The sequence below is a fragment of the Periplaneta americana genome, chromosome 1 (assembly GCF_040183065.1).
Source record: "Periplaneta americana isolate PAMFEO1 chromosome 1, P.americana_PAMFEO1_priV1, whole genome shotgun sequence".
NCBI lineage: Eukaryota > Metazoa > Arthropoda > Insecta > Blattodea > Blattidae > Periplaneta > Periplaneta americana.
In genome coordinates this window covers 83,465,562-83,483,847 of record NC_091117.1, presented here as the reverse complement: position 1 = coordinate 83,483,847, position 18,286 = coordinate 83,465,562, and the positions used below count along the sequence as shown (strand labels likewise).

The following is an 18,286-nucleotide window of genomic DNA, read 5'->3' as shown; positions in this document are numbered from 1 at the left end:
TTCCTGACATTTTACAATGTTTCTCTATGCACTTCTATCTTGTGTACCGTTTTACGTTGCACCAAATGTCTCCTCTGAATTCTGTACTTACATTGTTTAACCAAGTAGTCGCTGGTTGACCTCGTTATCTTCTCTCCTCAGCTTCCCATTCCTATATTAGCTTAGAATAATTATAATAATTCTGATGTTGTTTCATAAGTGGTGCCGGTTTTGGAGCAAAATTGGAGTGTGTTGTGACAAGAAAATAATCTTCAAAGGAAAGAACATTACTGTGGGGAACTCACGAGATCAGCACTACTAGGAATGTGGAGTAATGCCAATCCTACACGCAGGCAACAGCCAGCATAACGCCACTCTTGCTCGCAGAAAACGACATAATGACACACTACTGACTACATTACAATAACTAAGCAACGTGAAACATTCGATCAACTTTTAAAACATAAACTAACAGTTTCAACTTATATAACACACCGACACAGAGCTAGTCTCAAACTGTCTGATATTTTCAGCCACAGTATAATTAAACATCATGTGCTGACAGTGATTTCATGTGTCATAAGAGTCATACTCATAACAACTTATCTTATCTCTGGTCAGTTCTAGGAAAAGCGGTGCTCCATTCATCAATATCTCCCTGCATCACACCTAATTAAAATACACCTCGCAGAGACTTCCTCGTAAGCTCCCCACAGTAGATTCTATGATCTTCAGTAACCTTTCAGAAAGACTTCTTATCCCGTCACGGTAACTGTTTCAGACAAATAAGTGTGAATATTTTAGTTGAGGGCATAACAACACAACATTATTTTTTGTACGATCGTATTTTTTGTTGTATTTACAGCTATTGTTGTTAGACCTTGAAAGTTAGAATTTACACGCAGAAATTTGTTCCTCATAACATATAAGTATACTGAAATAGGCTCATTACAGTGCACTCATTGTTGTTTAGTTACCATTACGGTGCAGTTTTGCGAAGTCTTTGGAATAATATTGCTCTAAATTTTCAATGCGAATGTATTGTATTTGCAACTTTAAAAATATGATAGTGTAAAAAATGTACACGTACAATACACGTTTCTGAAGTGCATTACAAAATCTCAAAATTTGAAAAACTCGCTCTGCTCCTTTACCAAACTTTTTCTGGATTTTGTAAAAAGCACTTCCCAACCTTGTATCATAATATGCTATTACCGCTAGTTATATGTCCATCCGTAGTTCGCACAACATTTGATAACGGAACGACACTGGTTATGTCCTGGTAAAAGACATTATTTTCTTAAGAAAAAGTTACTTACAAGAAAAGAGTTTTGTCTACATCTGCAGAATTGTGACAGTACGATCTAGGATACCAGTTTATTCGTATGCATATGTCTGTTTTATGAAAATTAACTTTTGATTTAAGTGGAATTTAGACCTATTTATGGACTATGTAATGTAATTAAAACGAATACATTTTTAAGCGAAATAGATTAACTGTAATTTTCTTTACAATATTAGGTACTTGTGTTGAAAATGAAAGAGCAACAACTCTCAAATTTCACAGCGGTAATACGAATGACGAGTTAATGAATTTCCTTTTACGTGAACTAAGATAAACAGGCCCAGGATCGACAAATTTCTTGAGAATTAATTGTCTACATTACGAATTCCTAAGCTGGACTTATGAGAAAATCGTATGAGATTAAATAAATAAATAAATAAATAAATAAATATCGGTAACTAAGTTAGTAAATTACTGAATATGTAAATAAATATAAACATAAATACATTAATAGATAATACATAAATAAATAAATAAATAAATAAAACTCAATAAAATTAATAAATAAGTAATACAAGAAAAAAAGAAAAAAAAAACAAGTTTTTTATTGCAATGTTTTGTAGTAGAATTAACTTGTCAATTATACGAGTACACTGCAATATTGCCTGCAATGCGTCGTTGTTATAAGGAAGTATTTATCACTTACTCTCCGAAAGCCTATGCTGGATACGGACGGAAATAATTTCCAAGATAAGCTCAATTGTTTCTGCAGCTTCCGGTCTATACGCTACACGTGTTACAGATTTATCACAAACAACATTAATACTACACCACTTAACAGCAAAAATTAATGACTTCTATGCTACGGAAATGAGTCGAACCGGATCTTCTGGCGATAGACAGCTAAATTCTATAATCACAATAGAAAAATTAAATTGAAGCCATGAGATAAAAATATCCAAATCAATTTGTTCAAGTTTTGAGGAAAATAATAAAAAGAAAAAAACACGTTTTCTACCAATGTAATAAGTAAATTATTATTTTGACTTTTAATATCATAGTTGCTTAGTTACATTACAGAGAAAACAGATTAACATGCCAGTTTTTGAAGTTGTGACCCTTGTGCAAATATTCAGAAATCCATGTCAAACTTGCAAACATTGATAGTTATTGATATAATGGAAGGAAATATTTTTCTAAGGAACTGATTTATTTTAATCATACAAAAGTAATCATATTTTCCTACAATTCTTGTCTGAGCCTGAAAACATGTGTGTAAATTATATTATTATTATTATTATTATTATTATTATTATCTGAGGCTATCTGTATATGAAAAGCGATTTTTATTGAACTGTTAGACAAATTTTATTAGTATTCAGTATATAATTTATAGGCTTTCTTAAGTTAATTCCGTCGGAAATTATGTAGGCCTACGTACATAAAATATATAATCTCTTTACTAAATTCTAATGAAACTTTATTCCAAGAAAGAACATCATAACTAGGTATTTGTTTTTGATCACAATAAATGATTCAATTTACAGTTTAAGGCGATGTGCTATGATATTTCTAAAATTCACAATTTTTGAGTTAGAGAGTACTGAATATGCATATAATTATCATAATCACACATTGTAAATTTCAATTTTTCTCATAAACACTTAAAAAATAAAATTATTTTGTTTTTTTTTTTATAATTCTCTTAGTGAAAATTCTATTTCTACAAATATATATAAAATCTAATTTCTTCTTAAAGGTAACACTGGTACTGTGCAATGGAGCATTAGTAATCCCCTATTCTAATTTGTTCATTTGTAAAATATATACATATATAATTTCTTCAATGTTCAAACATTAATGAAAAATAATACTGCTTTACGTATAATTCTCTATGCTAGATACAGCCAATCAAATGCTCCATTTCACAACAGAGATATTAATGAATAAGTATGCCAAGTTTCACCACTCTAGCTTTAAGCACTGAAAAATAAAATGAATACTTGTCGTTAGGAACGTAGAAAATTTATTTTTTGAGGTAATTAAATTTAAAGTTTTGGTTACACATAACTCGAGAATTAACATAACTTCTATCAATTATGTGAAACTATGTATGTATGTATGTATGTATGTATGTATGTATGTATGTATGTATGTATGTATGTATGTATGTATGTATGTATGTATGTATGTAATAACTACTCACTTCACTTGGGTGATTGGAATTCTGCATATTGTGGATAGATGACAGGACTATGATTCATTTTCAACTTGTACACCAGTTCGGCTGGCCACGCTGTACGTGTGTATCTATGAACAATTATGTCATATAGTTGGATGAGTATCTGTAAGTATTCATGTGCTAGTGTAGTATATGTAGTGGGTGATGATGAAGATGAGAAAGGGAGAAGGAGAAACCCGGTGTCGGCACGTATTCTACTCCTGTCGAATAACACCAAGGGGGCCGCCAGGCTTAACGTCCCCATCCGACGGACGAATCACTATCAACAGTGACATATGCCTTCTCTTCATATCGAATTTAACCCTGGGATATTGATACTCAATGTAGTGATTAGAAGTTGTGCACCGCCATCTCTCCTAGTCATGAGGTAGAAATTTTACACGACAATCTCTGACACCGTCGGAATCGAACCCGGCCCGGCTAGTATAGAGGCAGACGCGCCACCACAGAGCTAACTCGGTGAACTTTACGTAAAAGTATACTTATAATTAATTAAGATACTGAGATAATATTTTCATAAGACCGTATACACGTTCAGCGCGAAAATAAAAAAAGTTATAAACGTTAGCAAAATTCGACTATTTTCAGTAGCACATCGCCTTAAGAAAATTACTTTATAAGGGAGAAATTTATTAATATAGCAGGCGCGCTCTGTACTAGCCGGGCTAGGACAAAAATGTTGACAAATATCTCAAAAATGACTCAACGGTCAGGGCGGTATTGCATTCGTAAATAAATGGAGAAACTGTGAGCGAACTACCACCCATGATGAATTGAGTTCCGAAAAGCTTAAGTATAGAACTAAAGCTACTTGTCATTGTAGGAAACCAATATTGTCATACTTAATGAAAATATCAAAGCTATAGCTTTCTGTGTAACGAAGTTTTCAGTGAACATTTCGTATTTATTTCGAGATGTGTTAATTGTGTAACTTTTGCTATTCTTTTTAAATATTAATTATGTAAGGGAGTAAATGATACACGTAAAATTATGATGGGAATAAGTGTAGAGAAATCAGAAAGAATAAGAACGGCTGCCATTGTAGTTAATTTTGCCAGTATAAGAGACCCAACAAGTTAAGAAACCTTCCACTTCCTTCTGAGGGTGAAAGCTGTAAACGATTCCGAATCATTCGAAAATTAATTTTCCAAACATGGGTCGAGGAACATAAATCCTCATCATAATCCTTTTACCATGAAGGGCTGAAATTACGAACTTTAAAATTGTTTTCAATTCCTATAAGTAAATTAGTTCATGTAATTAATATGACCGTAATCTTACTAGAAGAGACAGATGAGCGTTGTAGTCTGCTGTTGAAATTATAAATGTGCTATTACAATTTCTTCCTTTCCATAAATAATTTAAAATCTGAACAGTACCTCACCATCGACGAGTGTCACTCTTTGAAACAAAAGTAATAATTTCATTCTATATGAAAACAGTCAAAGACCACTTTTATACTATTACAACTTTCCTACATATAGTTGTGCTTTTCACTAACAACACCACTAGCAAATCATTGATTTAAATGTAGGCATTCACACTGAAATCATCCCAGCTTCTGTGGCGGTCGATGACGTGATCTCTACGCCAGCAGATCTGCCGCAATGCAATCTTAAGCTGAATAAAGGTAGGTCTTCAAAGTGTTCGAAGTTCAAGTGTCATTCATTACCATGCGGAGTCGCTGTGTGTGAAGTACATATTTAAGTAGAAGCGTTGTAAAGACATTTCTTTCGCAGTATGAATGCGAAGTACTTTTTATCACTTGGGTATCAGCAGAACACATTGAGATGCTCATTTACAAAGAAATGTAAATAGGTCAAGTATGGCTAATATGATACAGTAAAAAAAATAGAGCTAATTTTACACAGACTTTAAAATGTATGAAAGGTTCAGTTTCAACATGTTTAAAACGTGATTACGAAAGTACATTTTATGCTCTATAAGAATTAATATTGAACGAAATTTAAAAAAAAAAAAAAATCATAAATGTATTAAAAGAAAAGTCAGTTTTGTTGCTTGCAAAAGACTTTGATGCGATACTCGCTTACTTTCGTTATTGACCTTGAATGAATAAAGATAGAATAATTTTTTAAATTTCCTTTTAGGCCTACTCAGAATAGTGTCAACTTCATTTTTCTCTAAAGAAAAGCTGATCAGTCTAGCAGTAACGTTGAATCAGTCTGGCAGTAACGTTGATCAGTATTGCAGTAACGTTGATCAGTCTTGCAGTAATTAGTGTATGAAACAGAAGAACTATTATGATGCACTTCTTAGGCCTATTATGATACGCTAGAAAGGCTATTATGATACGCTAGAAGGCCTATTATGATGAACTTCTTAGGGCTATTATGATACGCTAGAAGGGCTATTATGATACACTTCTTAGGACTATTATGATATGCTAGAAGGCCTATTATGATGAACTTCTTAGGGCTATTATGATACGCTAGAAGGGCTATTATGATGAACTTCTTAGGGCTATTATGATATGCTAGAAGGCCTATTATGATGAACTTCTTAGGGCTATTATATGCTAGAAGGCCTATTATGATGAACTTCTTAGGGCTATTATGATACGCTAGAAGGGCTATTATGATGAACTTCTTAGGACTATTATGATATGCTAGAAGGCCTATTATGATGAACTTCTTAGGGCTATTATGATATGCTAGAAGGCCTATTATGATGAACTTCTTAGGGCTATTATGATACGCTAGAAGGGCTATTATGATGAACTTCTTAAGACTATTATGATATGCTAGAAGGCCTATTATGATGAACTTCTTAGGGCTATTATGATACGCTAGAAGGGCTATTATGATACAGTTCTTAGGACTATTATGATATGCTAGAAGGCCTAGTATGATCCACTTCTTAGGGCTATTATGATACATTTCTTAGGACTATTATGATACGCTAGAAGGCCTATTATGATGAACTTCTTAGGGCTATTATGATACAATTCTTAGGACTATTATGATACGCTAGAAGGCCTATTATGATCCACTTCTTAGGGCTATTATGATACACTTCTTAGGACTATTATGATACGCTAGAAGGCCTATTATGATGAACTTCTTAGGGCTATTATGATACGCTAGAATGGTTATTATTATACACTTCTTAGGACTATTATGATACGCTAGAAGGGCTATTATGATACACTTCTTAGGGCTATTATGATACGCTAGAAGGGCTATTATTATACACTTCTTAGGACTATTATGATACGCTAGAAGGGCTATTATGATACACTTCTTAGGGCTATTATGATACGCTAGAAGGGCTATTATGATATGCTAGAAGGGCTATTATGGTACACTTCTTAGGACTATTATGATACGCTAGAAGGCCTATTATGATACACTTCTTAGGACTATTATGATACGCTAGAAGGCCTATTATGATACACTTCTTAGGGCTATTATGATACGCTAGAAGGGCTATTATGATATGCTAGAGGGGCTATTATGATACACTTCTTAGGACTATTATGATACGCTAGAGGCCTATTATGATACACTTCTTAGGGCTATTATGATATATTTCTTTGGGCTATTATGGTACACTTCTTAGGACTATTATGATACGCTAGAAGGCCTATTATGATACACTTCTTAGGGCTATTATGATATATTTCTTGGGGCTATTATGATACACTTCTTAGGACTATTATGATACGCTAGAAGGCCTAGTATGATCCACTTCTTAGGGCTATTATATATTTCTTGGGGCTATTATGATACACTTCTTAGGGCTATTATGATACGCTGGAAGGGATATTACGATACACTTTATTACCTGTTGAGTGGTATTTCATACTTTCTCAGTTCTTGAGGGTTGTTGTAATTGGCATGTTGGAACGTACAATATTTATAAGTTAAAAAAATTATATAATTTAATATATTCTTCTACTTGTTTACCTAACAATTTTAGCCCAGTGGTCATTCTTCTTACTGCTAAAATTTGACACAAGATTTAGAAAATTTAGAAACCTATTTAATTTGTTTTATAAATAATAGTGTATCAAGATTTTCTAAATCTATTTCCTCACACTCAAAAAAAAAAAAAAAAAAAAACTATTTGAACCCACAACAATTTTCTAGCATTGAGAGTAAGGTGTTAAAATTTAGTACATTTTATAATTGGAAAAAGGGCCTATACAAAAGTTGCTAAATCTTACAGTCAATTTTAATGTGATTTCAACCGAACTTTTACATGTGAAAGATTAAGCATCTGTGTGTATCACAATTTATTGCCTTATGAAGCAAGACTCTGTATAATATGGTCAGATTTGTAGCAATGTTTCAGAATAACGCTATAGGTGCAACAAATAGCTCACATAAAAGTCTATTGTGATACACTGGTTTTCTTTTACTTTCATCCATTAATTCAAATAGAAAACAAATTTAACTCCAAATCCATCGTATATGTCTAAAGTAGCAAATGACTTATTTTTTTTGAATCCGTATATGCTTTGTCAGAAAAATTACAGCAAAATATTGATTTTTTGTATCATAATAGCCGTACTTGACCCTACAATATTGTTTCATCTCATCATAGTTGGGAAATACTCCATAAACGCTAGATTTTTACGGTTAATTACAAATTGCGCGGTTCGACTTGTTCTGTTGTGTGACACATGCGTATGTTCTTGCGTTATACATTTCATTTGTTCTTTTTAAACATACTATGACATTTATCTCATAGTTTATTGCACTATTTAATGGAGTTTTAATATTGAGGTCATAAAAGTATCGAAGTCACAAATATCGCCTGAAACAATGGGGCTTAATGCTTTTAGAACTCTGTATCAATTTATGTACCCATCAAATACAATCAATTTCCTTTTGAAAAGATGAGATTATAAGTTTTACCCGAGAAACCATTATAAGAATTCTATTTTTAACTTTCTGTATGAAGTATGTATTGAGTTGATGTGAAAGTTCGTAGCGTTTTTTTACTGTGACAAAAGTTTTTGAAACCGATAGAAGACTGAAATTAATTAGTAATATATTATTCTACATTATCTATGACTTTCTGCCAACGCTGGGAAAGTTTTTTGATTTCACATCTCATATGATCTGCTGGTGTGGAGTCAAAGAAGTCGTCGAGCCAAGTTTGTAAAACATATTTTATCAAAGGAGTTCCCTTGAAGATTGTTGCATAGAGGACGAAAAATTTGGAAATTTGAGGGCATAAGATCGGGAGAATATGGGGGATGTGAATCACCTCCCAACCAAACTCCTTGATAACTGCTTTCGTCATGTTAGCGGAGTGTGGTCGTGCATTATCATGTAGCAGTAGCATTTGATGCAGTCTTCCCGATCGGTTTTCTTCAATTGCGCCCGCAAGACGTCTGAGTTGCTGGCAATAAATGTCAGCAGTTATAGTTACGTTCTTGGAAAGCAATTTGTAGTACATGGCGCCTTCTTTGTTCCTCCAGACGCTTAACATTATCTTCTGTGGATGGACACTAGCTTTTGTACGAGGTTTTGTGACTAGAAGCGACAGAAAAAAAAAATTCTTTCAGTGCTTTGCCCGAGGACATTCTCCGCGTGCATGGTACAAATTTATCGAGCCGTCTTTGCCGCCTTTGTTCCACTATTTTTTATTTGGTTATTTAACGACGCTGTATCAACTACTGGGTCGTTTAGCTTCGATGGGATTGGTGATAGCGAGATGGTATTTGGCGAGCTGAGGCCGAGGATTCGCATATATTATCTGATATTCCCCTTACGGTTGGGGAAAATTCCGGAAAAAATCCCACCAGGTAATCAGTCCAATTGAGAATCGTACACGCGCCCGAATGCAACTCCGGATCGGCAGGCAAGCGCCTTAGTCGACTGAGCTACGCTGGTGGCTGCTGATCCACTAATAAACTCAACTAGAAGAATATGTCGAAGTGCTTGTTTTTTTTTTTTTCACTTAACACTCCATTTTCTTAGTCCACATGTCGCATATGTGAATTCTATGGAACTAAAAAGCCTAACTTTGATCTTAGTACCTAAAAAATCTAAATCATTGTTGATACGTGTTATCCTGTATTTACTGCTTTATGTTGACTTTTTTTTATTTTGAGAGAAATATCAAAACATTGGGGGATAGAGAGAGAGAGAGAGAGAGAGAGAGAGAGGGAGAAAGAGAGAAGAAAGAACACTCTCGACGTGGAGGAGACTGCATCAATCCCTAAGGCAAAATCTGTACTTAGCAGTGATAACATCTATGGCTCCCTTTCTTTCCTCAAGGCACATTTCAGTGACCTCCCAAAATATATTGAGTACTTGGAATCTTCGTCGCTACAACTGAAAAATGCAATTGGTGTCATTTACTCACTTCTACAGAAAGAAGTACCAGGACCCGTGGGTGAAGCCGTAACATTAAAACTGAAGAAAGTATTGCAGAGGAATCCAGGGTTTGAAAAAATGGAAAAATGTATGATCCATTCTCCAAGGGGAAAGCTTCAATTGTCAGTTACCGTGGGTACCTGATGCAGTGGCAGCAATGGAATTTGCACCTATGACGCCGTGTGCTGTCAAAAGAATCATATCGTCCTTCAAATTTATTTTGAGAGACAATAGAAAAAAATTTCTCATTCGACAATTTTGAAAATCATTTGACCATATATTACAACCAGGAACAGTACCAGTAAATAATGTTGTTTTGTTTGTTTGTTACTTTTTAAAATAATTCTTGACCAAGTTTGAACAAATTTAATTCAAAAGTTGTATGAGTACTGTACCTTTTATCTATTGGAAATTGAAATTTATGTAGTTACAATATATCAAGGCAAATTATATTAGATAAAATGTTAATTGTTACAATAATGTATTCAAACTACAAATAATTTTAAAGGGGAAGGAACAAAAATTTAGAATCTTATAAATTTTTATAAAGAGTTTGGTTCTTGAATAACTGTATGGATACATTTTTAACCATCTGGCAGTTTTTTCGATTCCTTTCACAAGTTGGACATAAAACCTAAAAAAAAACCTATTTCACCTATTCCAAAAAAACCTAAAATGGTCTTTTTAAAACCTAAAAATCCGATCCCTAGTGATGACACTTGAACAGACTGTGCCTGTATGTAATCTGTGATCTCTTGCTTCTACCTACATGGAAAGCGAAAAGTGGAGATTGTACCTTTGACTGCGTGGAGAGCTGGTGTATGAAGAATTCATAGCGGTGGTCTCCCCAGTCTATCCACTACATTTTGGCGAGGCCTAATGCAAGAAGTTCTCCACAACCTTATATCAATTCCAAATTATAAAATTCATTATATTTAATCAATCTTTTCTGATGATTTAATAATGAATAATATAACCCAGTGGTTCCCAAATTCTTTGAAGGCGACCCACTTTTTAAAGAGAATTATGTTTGCGACCTCCATTACCATAGTGGTACTTAACCTCGCCATTCGAGAAATGCAAATCCCTATCAAGTTGAGAGCAACGACACTTTTACTCAAAAGCATCGACTTCTAATGCACCTATACCTACAAGACGACAAATCTGAATATGCAAATCTCTTTTCCAATTTTCTTTAGCTTCTTAGACTGGCCTTCCTTGCTTATATATATTTTTTAACATTTAAACGCTAAGAATAGTATTTCGCAAGACCAAGATATTAACATAATAACAATCGAGTAAGTTAGCGTACAATCAGAGAAATTGAAATGATAGGAAAAAGGAAGTATTTCAATCTAACTTTACAAATGAAGGTTAAGTTGAGCATTGACTTACAAAAATAGTGCCCAACGGAAAAGTTATCGGGATGAAAGTGAACAATAAACATGTGATTCAGTGACTAATGGAGAAACAGGGAATAAGAGTTATGATAGAAGTGAGGAGAGCAGGGGCGGCTCTACAATAAGAACTGCAGAGCTGCAGAAACGCCATTTAAATGAACCTGAAAAAATTAAAAATGTAAAACGTGCTTTTATGATGTTCATTGTTTCATTTATTTTTCCAATTCATTCTCCTTCGATTCGAGATTTTACTGTCTGTAGGAGCCTTGAACTGCTCGAGAATTTTAGCTATACTGTACTTTTCGGATCTGTGATCGGCAGTTCCTGAAGCTCAACGTAGGGTAGTCGGCAGCAGAAAACTGGTTTTCTTCACCGTCCCATAAGACTGCATTAGAGCTGCAACCGAAGCTTCTGGACTACTGTATATCATTACAGTTCCATGTGTTATAGTACTGTGGGTGGTGTGATGTGATTAGTCAGTGTGTCTAAGGACATTTTTTATATTAAAAATGAATGAAATGAAAACCTAATCGACCAACCCTTTTCGAAATTAAAAGAGAAATTGCGTGTTAACTTAAGAAATTAGGACGTCCTACACAAAATTTAAATATTGAAATTTCTGGAAAAAGTTGAGGAAATCATGTAGGCTACTATTCATTTTATTACCGAAATGTGTAATGGAAACGATTGGTTTTTTGCTGCGCTCATGAAAACGCTTTCTCCCCCACCCGTGTGCTCTGTTTAGAGGAGAAAATACATGGACAACTACCAGAGTGAAGGGTTTATTTAATTTGACTTAAAAAACTAGAAAAGCATGTGGGGCACATCTCCACTACGTGACTGGTTGTACCAGGTGGGAGAGGTGTAGCGCACGGATGGTTGGAGTACAATTTCGGGTGCACAGTCAACTTCGAGAAGGGGCTGTAATGACACGCGTTATCCGATTTAGATGCAATAAACAGCATGCGTTTGCTAAATACACTATTTTTCATGCAGAACTGCCAACCTTAGTAACCGCGGGCCGCTACTGGAGGAGAGGTTAGAAGTGATTGTAAATTAGAGATGAAAGTGAATGATTATGATTAAGTAGTATTAGTAAAAGTTAGTTTGCAATTAGGGAAATTTTAGACGATAGGAAGTACTTCAATATAAGTAAACAATAAACGTGGTGAGGTGTTCATTACATAGAAGGGAAAATTTTAAGTTGAGAAGTTAGAGAGCAAATTGAGGGTATGTATTATAGTAATAGGGGTAGCAAAGGTAAAATAAGATGACTGCACACGTTGATGAAAGTTGTATGTGTTATTGTAATTAGAAGGTGATGGGGAGCACGAATAAAGAGATGTGGTGGCGACCCATTACTAAATAAGAGCTGTAGAAATAAATATATCATATCATAATTAAAATAATAACAACCAGAAATAAAATCGAGGATATTTAAGAAAACTTGATTTCCGATCATATCACTTGACAAAAAGAAATTCGATTCAATCTAGTGTATTAAAGAATTAATGAAAAATTTAGCTCTGTACCGTATGATACGACAAAAAATACTGAGTTTGTTTTTGCGGACATGCAATTAAGTTTGCAAAATTTTGAGCATTTTCTGGAAGAAACTAAAAAAAAATTACGAAAGTCAAGGGATCGTAGGCGTAATTCAGTCCGCAGAGAGGCTTGCGTTCTGATCCGGAGCTGCGCTCTGGCGTGGGTTCTATTCCCGTTTCGACTGATTACCTGGTTGGGATTTTTCCAAGGTTTTCCCCAAACGTAAGGCGAATGTCACGTAATGTACGGCGAAACTTCAGCCCAATCTCGCCAAATACCATCTCGCTATCACGAATTCCATCGACACCAAAAACCTAGTAGTTAATACAGCGTCGTTAATTAACCAACTTAAAAGAAATAGTTACAGATGGAAACTGAATCAGTTCTTTAGACAATTGCGTTCAACTGGCTCATATTTCAAAATTATCAAAGAAATTACTAATTTTAAAATGTATACCTGCTGATGTAATGATGAAACCATACTTTTTCGCAGAGCGTACACCAGTTTTAGTTCAAAAGAATCCAAGAATACCCCGAGCTTGCAAAAGAAACATATTGTATAGCATTTGCAACCTCGTACTTATGCAAAATAAGTTTCTCGTCTATGATTTCCATCAAAATAGAAGCAAGATATGAAGAGTTCAGAGCCATAGTGGGCCAAGCGCCATTTATTGGAAACGGAGAAAGCAAGAGTTAAAGTTAAGTGAATACCATAGTTTAATGAAGTTTGACATATCATTTAATTTGAATGTGTATACTTTATATTGCTTGCTATAGGTTTCTATTGAATCATGATGATAACTTCATTTTAACCCTTGTTTTCTACGGTTTTAGTAAATGGCGCTTGGCCCACTATGGTTCTGAACCCTTCATATGTTCTTCAATTTTAAAATATCAGTTTCTGTGTTGAATACAGAGTCCAGATTTGTGAAACTAATTTCTTAAAAAAAAAAAAAAAACAAAAAAAAAACAAAAAAACAGGCACATATATAGCATTAATTATTTGTTACTTTATTACTACTGAAACATTTTAAATTTTTATGTTCAACAGTGTTTATGTTTATCTTTCTATATACAACATAAAATGTATGTTAATAAGATGTTTTTTTTTTATTTTGTAAATCATATCGCGATCCTCTAAGGAGCCGCGACCCACATATTGTGAGCCACTGATCTAACCTATTAAATTAAATGTTGCGTTAATTACATGTGCTTATGATGAGAATAATAACAATATAAACATTTAATGACACAAAATAAAGTATTAACAAAGAGTGACACCTGACCAGCCCTCAGTTTCACAATGGATGTTATTATGACACGTTCAGTGAAGAATTTAAACATTATTTTAATAAAACTCTATGATTATTTCTAGCAGATAAACGTGCTTCTATCGCGTTTTACGCAGGTTTAGTATTATTGTAACGACCAATTTTTACACTCACTCGTATTGTTTGTGGTTTTTCATAAGGTTCAGCTCCACGTCCTTTTGTCCTCACGTACGGTAAAATTCTTTTGATTGAAACCTTAACGTTGTCTGGAACTGTCTCAACTTTTAAAAGATGAGTTAGGAATGCTTTCACAAGCTCTCCTTTTGTTTTGAATTGCGTAACGTCAAATCCTTCACCGTGGACTCCATTACTGAATTGTGCTCTGATGAAGTATAAGACGTTACGTAGGGCTTCGATTTCTCCTTCGTCGTTGGCTTTGATGGCGTCAATTGATGACGTGGCTGGCATCAAGTCTGCGATGAGAGGGTCTGGAGGACTCTTGAGTGCAGTATGCTGCCTCGTGGAGTTCTCCATCGGGTCAATAACGAAGTTGTAGCGTTTATCTCTTCGCAAATCACCCCATGAACCCTAAAATGAAAGGCATTGTCAAAATGGCACGATATATAACAATTTTTTCATATTTAATTTGTCACTTTAATTATGTTTCTCGACAATACATATTGGATAGATTCTATGAGGAACTGGAACACACTTTTGATCAGTTATCGAGATATCATATGAAAATTTTGTTGGGGATTTTAATGCTAAAGTAGAACGGGAGAATATTTTTAAACCGACTATTGAAAAAGAAAGCCTATACGTAACTAGTAATGATAATGGGGATAAGTTAGTCAACTTTGCCACATCAAAAAATTTAATTGTGAAAAGTAGGGGTACAAAATTCCCACATAAATATATACATAAATTTATTTGGATGGGAGGACAATATTAAAATATATTTGAGGGAGGTGAGATATAATGGTAGGGACTGACTTAATCTCGCTCACTATGGGGGCCGATGGCGGGCTTATGTGAGGGCGGCAATGGATCTCCGGTTAGCTAGAAGCCATTTATGAGTAAGTAAGTAAGTACCGGTAGGTAAGTATAAGTAAAGACAATAGCTTTTTTAGTCACCAAGAACTAAAATTTTATTGAATAATATGATAACAATTTAAATTAAATTGCATGCATTCTCTCTTGCATGTTACAGTATACTCTCGATTATCCATGCGCGGTTTATCCGGTTTGCGGATTATCCATGCATGACTTACGCTTGAAAATAATTTATTACTTATTAATATAAAGTGGCATAAAATCATAGAAGCCACCGAAGTAGCTCAGTCGGCTGAGATGCTTGCCTACCAATCGAAGTTGCGCTCGGACGTGGGTTCGATTCCCGCTTGCGCTGATTACCTGGTTGGATTTTTTTCTGAAGTTTTCCCTTACCGTAAGGCAAATATCAGGTAATCTATGGTGAATCCTCGGTTTCATCTCGCTAAATACTATCTCTCTATTACCAATCCCATCGACGCTAAATAACCTAGTAGTTAATACAGCGTCGTTAAATTTAATAACCAAGTAAAAGAAATCATGAAAAAAATTGTATTGGATTTACAATTAAAACGGTAGATTCTGTTTCGAAGTTAACGGTTCCCTTTTGAAAAGATTAGAAAACAAACTTAATTTTGCAAATCAATCTTTCAGGTATAACTCCCTGTAAAGTTTATTTGAATAATTTTGAGGGAAAAATTGTTCCGGGGCCGGGTATCGAACCCGGGACCTTTGGTTTAACGTACCAACGCTCTACCAACTGAGCTACCCGGGAACTCTACCAGACACCGATCCAGTTTTTCCCTCTATATCCACAGACCTCAAAGTGGGCTGACAGCTGTCAAGCAACCAAAGTTGAGTGCACACTAACTCTGTGTCACTTAAATTGTGGCTTTCTGTTAACGAACAATGACGTGTATTATGCAAATCAATCTTTCAGGTATAACTCCCTGTAAAGTTGATTTGAATAATTTTGAGGGAAAAATTGTTCCGGGGCCGGGTATCGAACCCGGGACCTTTGGTTTAACGTACCAACGCTCTACCAACTGAGCTACCCGGGAACTCTACCAGACACCGATCCAATTTTTCCCTCTATATCCACAGACCTCAAAGTGGGCTGACAGCTGTCAAGCAACCAAAGTTGAGTGCACACTAACACTGTGTGACTTAAATTGTGTCTTTCTGTTAACGAACAGTGACGTGTATTATGCAAATCAAGCTTTCAAGTATAACTCCCTGTAAAGTTGATTGGAATAATTTTGAGGGAAAAATTGTTCCGGGGCCGGGGATCGGTGTCTGGTAGAGTTCCCGGGTAGCTCAGTTGGTAGAGCGTTGGTGCGTTAAACCAAAGGTCCCGGGTTCGATACCCGGCCCCGGAACAATTTTTCCCTCAAAATTATTCAAATTATTCAAACTTAATTTTATTTTCTGTATATAAGTGAATTTTAATCTTATGTGTAAAATGATATAATATTAATATTAACATTTAATCTTCCTTAGCTAGATATAAGTTTGCCAAAGACAAGAACGTTAAACAGTAACATTTAAGATGTAATTAATAAAATAAGGTGAGAAACAGTCCTTACATTTAATAAAACCACGATAATTTCAACAGAAACTGATACATCAGAAACCTGTACCCTTAACACTTCAACAAAGGAAGAGGACAGATGCAACAGAAATGAAACTACTGAGAGCACTAGCTTATTAAATCAGAAACACAGTGAAGACTTTGGAAAATAAATAAAAGCAGCAATTATTACAAATATAATTAGAGAATATAAACAGAGATTGCAAGGACGTGTAATACGTTTGGGACCATCTAGATCTGTGTCTCTCAACCGTCGAACCGCGGCGCAGTACCGGGTCCTGGCATCAATTGAATGTGTGCATGCAAGAAGGCGACTTCTCCAAAAGGACAAGTTTTCAGGAGAAGCTTAAAACTGATTTGTACAGGGTGTTCATTTCAATGTGTGTCATGACGTCACTGTTGTGAGTCAGCGATTTGAAGCGAGTTTCAGATTTTATGTCAGAGAAGTTGCCTATTAATCAAGGCGTTCAATCTGAACTTGAGAACGTGTACGGTATAACTTGAACATCGTAGCAACAGATGGCGGTCTGTACGGTCTGTGTGCTACCATAACCTCTTTCGAACTGTGTTTTGCGCGGGCAAGTCGTACGCAGGGTATTTGTTATCATCGGTAGCATACGGCAACTTTCCACAATAAAAATCAAATGCTCCGTGTCCATGTTGACCGTCGAAGTTAATGTCAACAAATAGGCACGTAAGTAATCGTCTTCACCCTCTCCCCATATCCCGATAGTAAGAAAAAAGCTCACCTCAGTACGTGTTTCCAAACAGTTCACATTCCTGCCACTTACAGGCGTTACCGTACGTATCGGTAAGTACTCTTCAGAATGAACGCCGTACTTGCTAGGCAACTTCTCTAGCACATAGGATATACGCCTCTGTGAAAGTGTAGGAAGATTGAATTCTCTAGGCTCATCGACTAGCCACATGACACACTTTGAATTGAACACGCAGTATTTGTACTTAATGCAAATAAAATTCAATGCTTATAATACCTCAGAATGGCAGGGATTACCGTTGTCTATGGATATGTTGTAATAAAGAAATTGTGCAATAAAACATGTGACTACATATCAGTTTTAACCTTCTTCTGAAAACTTGCCCTAATGAAGAAGTCACCTTCTTGCATGTGCACATTCAGTTATAGTGGGCCGCGGGATATTCTCCTGGAGTTTGTCATTTTTCTTTTCTAAGCATTTTTCAAGAGTAACTATTTTATAGTGGAAATATTCTTAGGAGTCTAATTTTCGTAATTGTGTCGAAAAGTGTAGATCCAATTCGTCTCTAAACTCTAAATTCCGAAATCTAACTAAATAACATCCGTGTAGCAAATATCAGTGACCAAACTACTTATTTTTAATGATATGGAATTTTGAAACTTAGAAACCTTTGAATGTATTTTTCCACCACATATCTTTGTGAATCTACATTTTCTGTCATGACCGTGCTTAAAACTAAATAGAGGATCTATCTGCTACAATTTTATGACTGTCTCCGCTTGATTATCACTTAAATCCGTCTCAGAATTAACAAGCTAATGGACAGAAGATAGAAACAAAAGACTCAGTAGCCT

General features: G+C 35.0%; 3 non-coding genes across 3 annotated transcripts; 1 reads left to right on the top strand and 2 right to left on the bottom strand.

Annotated features, from left to right (window-relative positions):
- Window positions 1-15,824: 15,824 nt before the first annotated feature.
- Window positions 15,825-15,897, bottom strand: TRNAN-GUU (transfer RNA asparagine (anticodon GUU)). The gene has a single exon. It is a non-coding gene; the product is annotated as a tRNA-Asn (tRNA).
- Window positions 15,898-16,110: 213 nt separating this feature from the next.
- TRNAN-GUU (transfer RNA asparagine (anticodon GUU)) lies at window positions 16,111-16,183 on the bottom strand. The gene has a single exon. It is a non-coding gene; the product is annotated as a tRNA-Asn (tRNA).
- Window positions 16,184-16,428: 245 nt separating this feature from the next.
- On the top strand, window positions 16,429-16,501 carry TRNAN-GUU (transfer RNA asparagine (anticodon GUU)). Its single transcript has one exon. It is a non-coding gene; the product is annotated as a tRNA-Asn (tRNA).
- The last annotated feature ends 1,785 nt before the right edge of the window (window positions 16,502-18,286 follow it).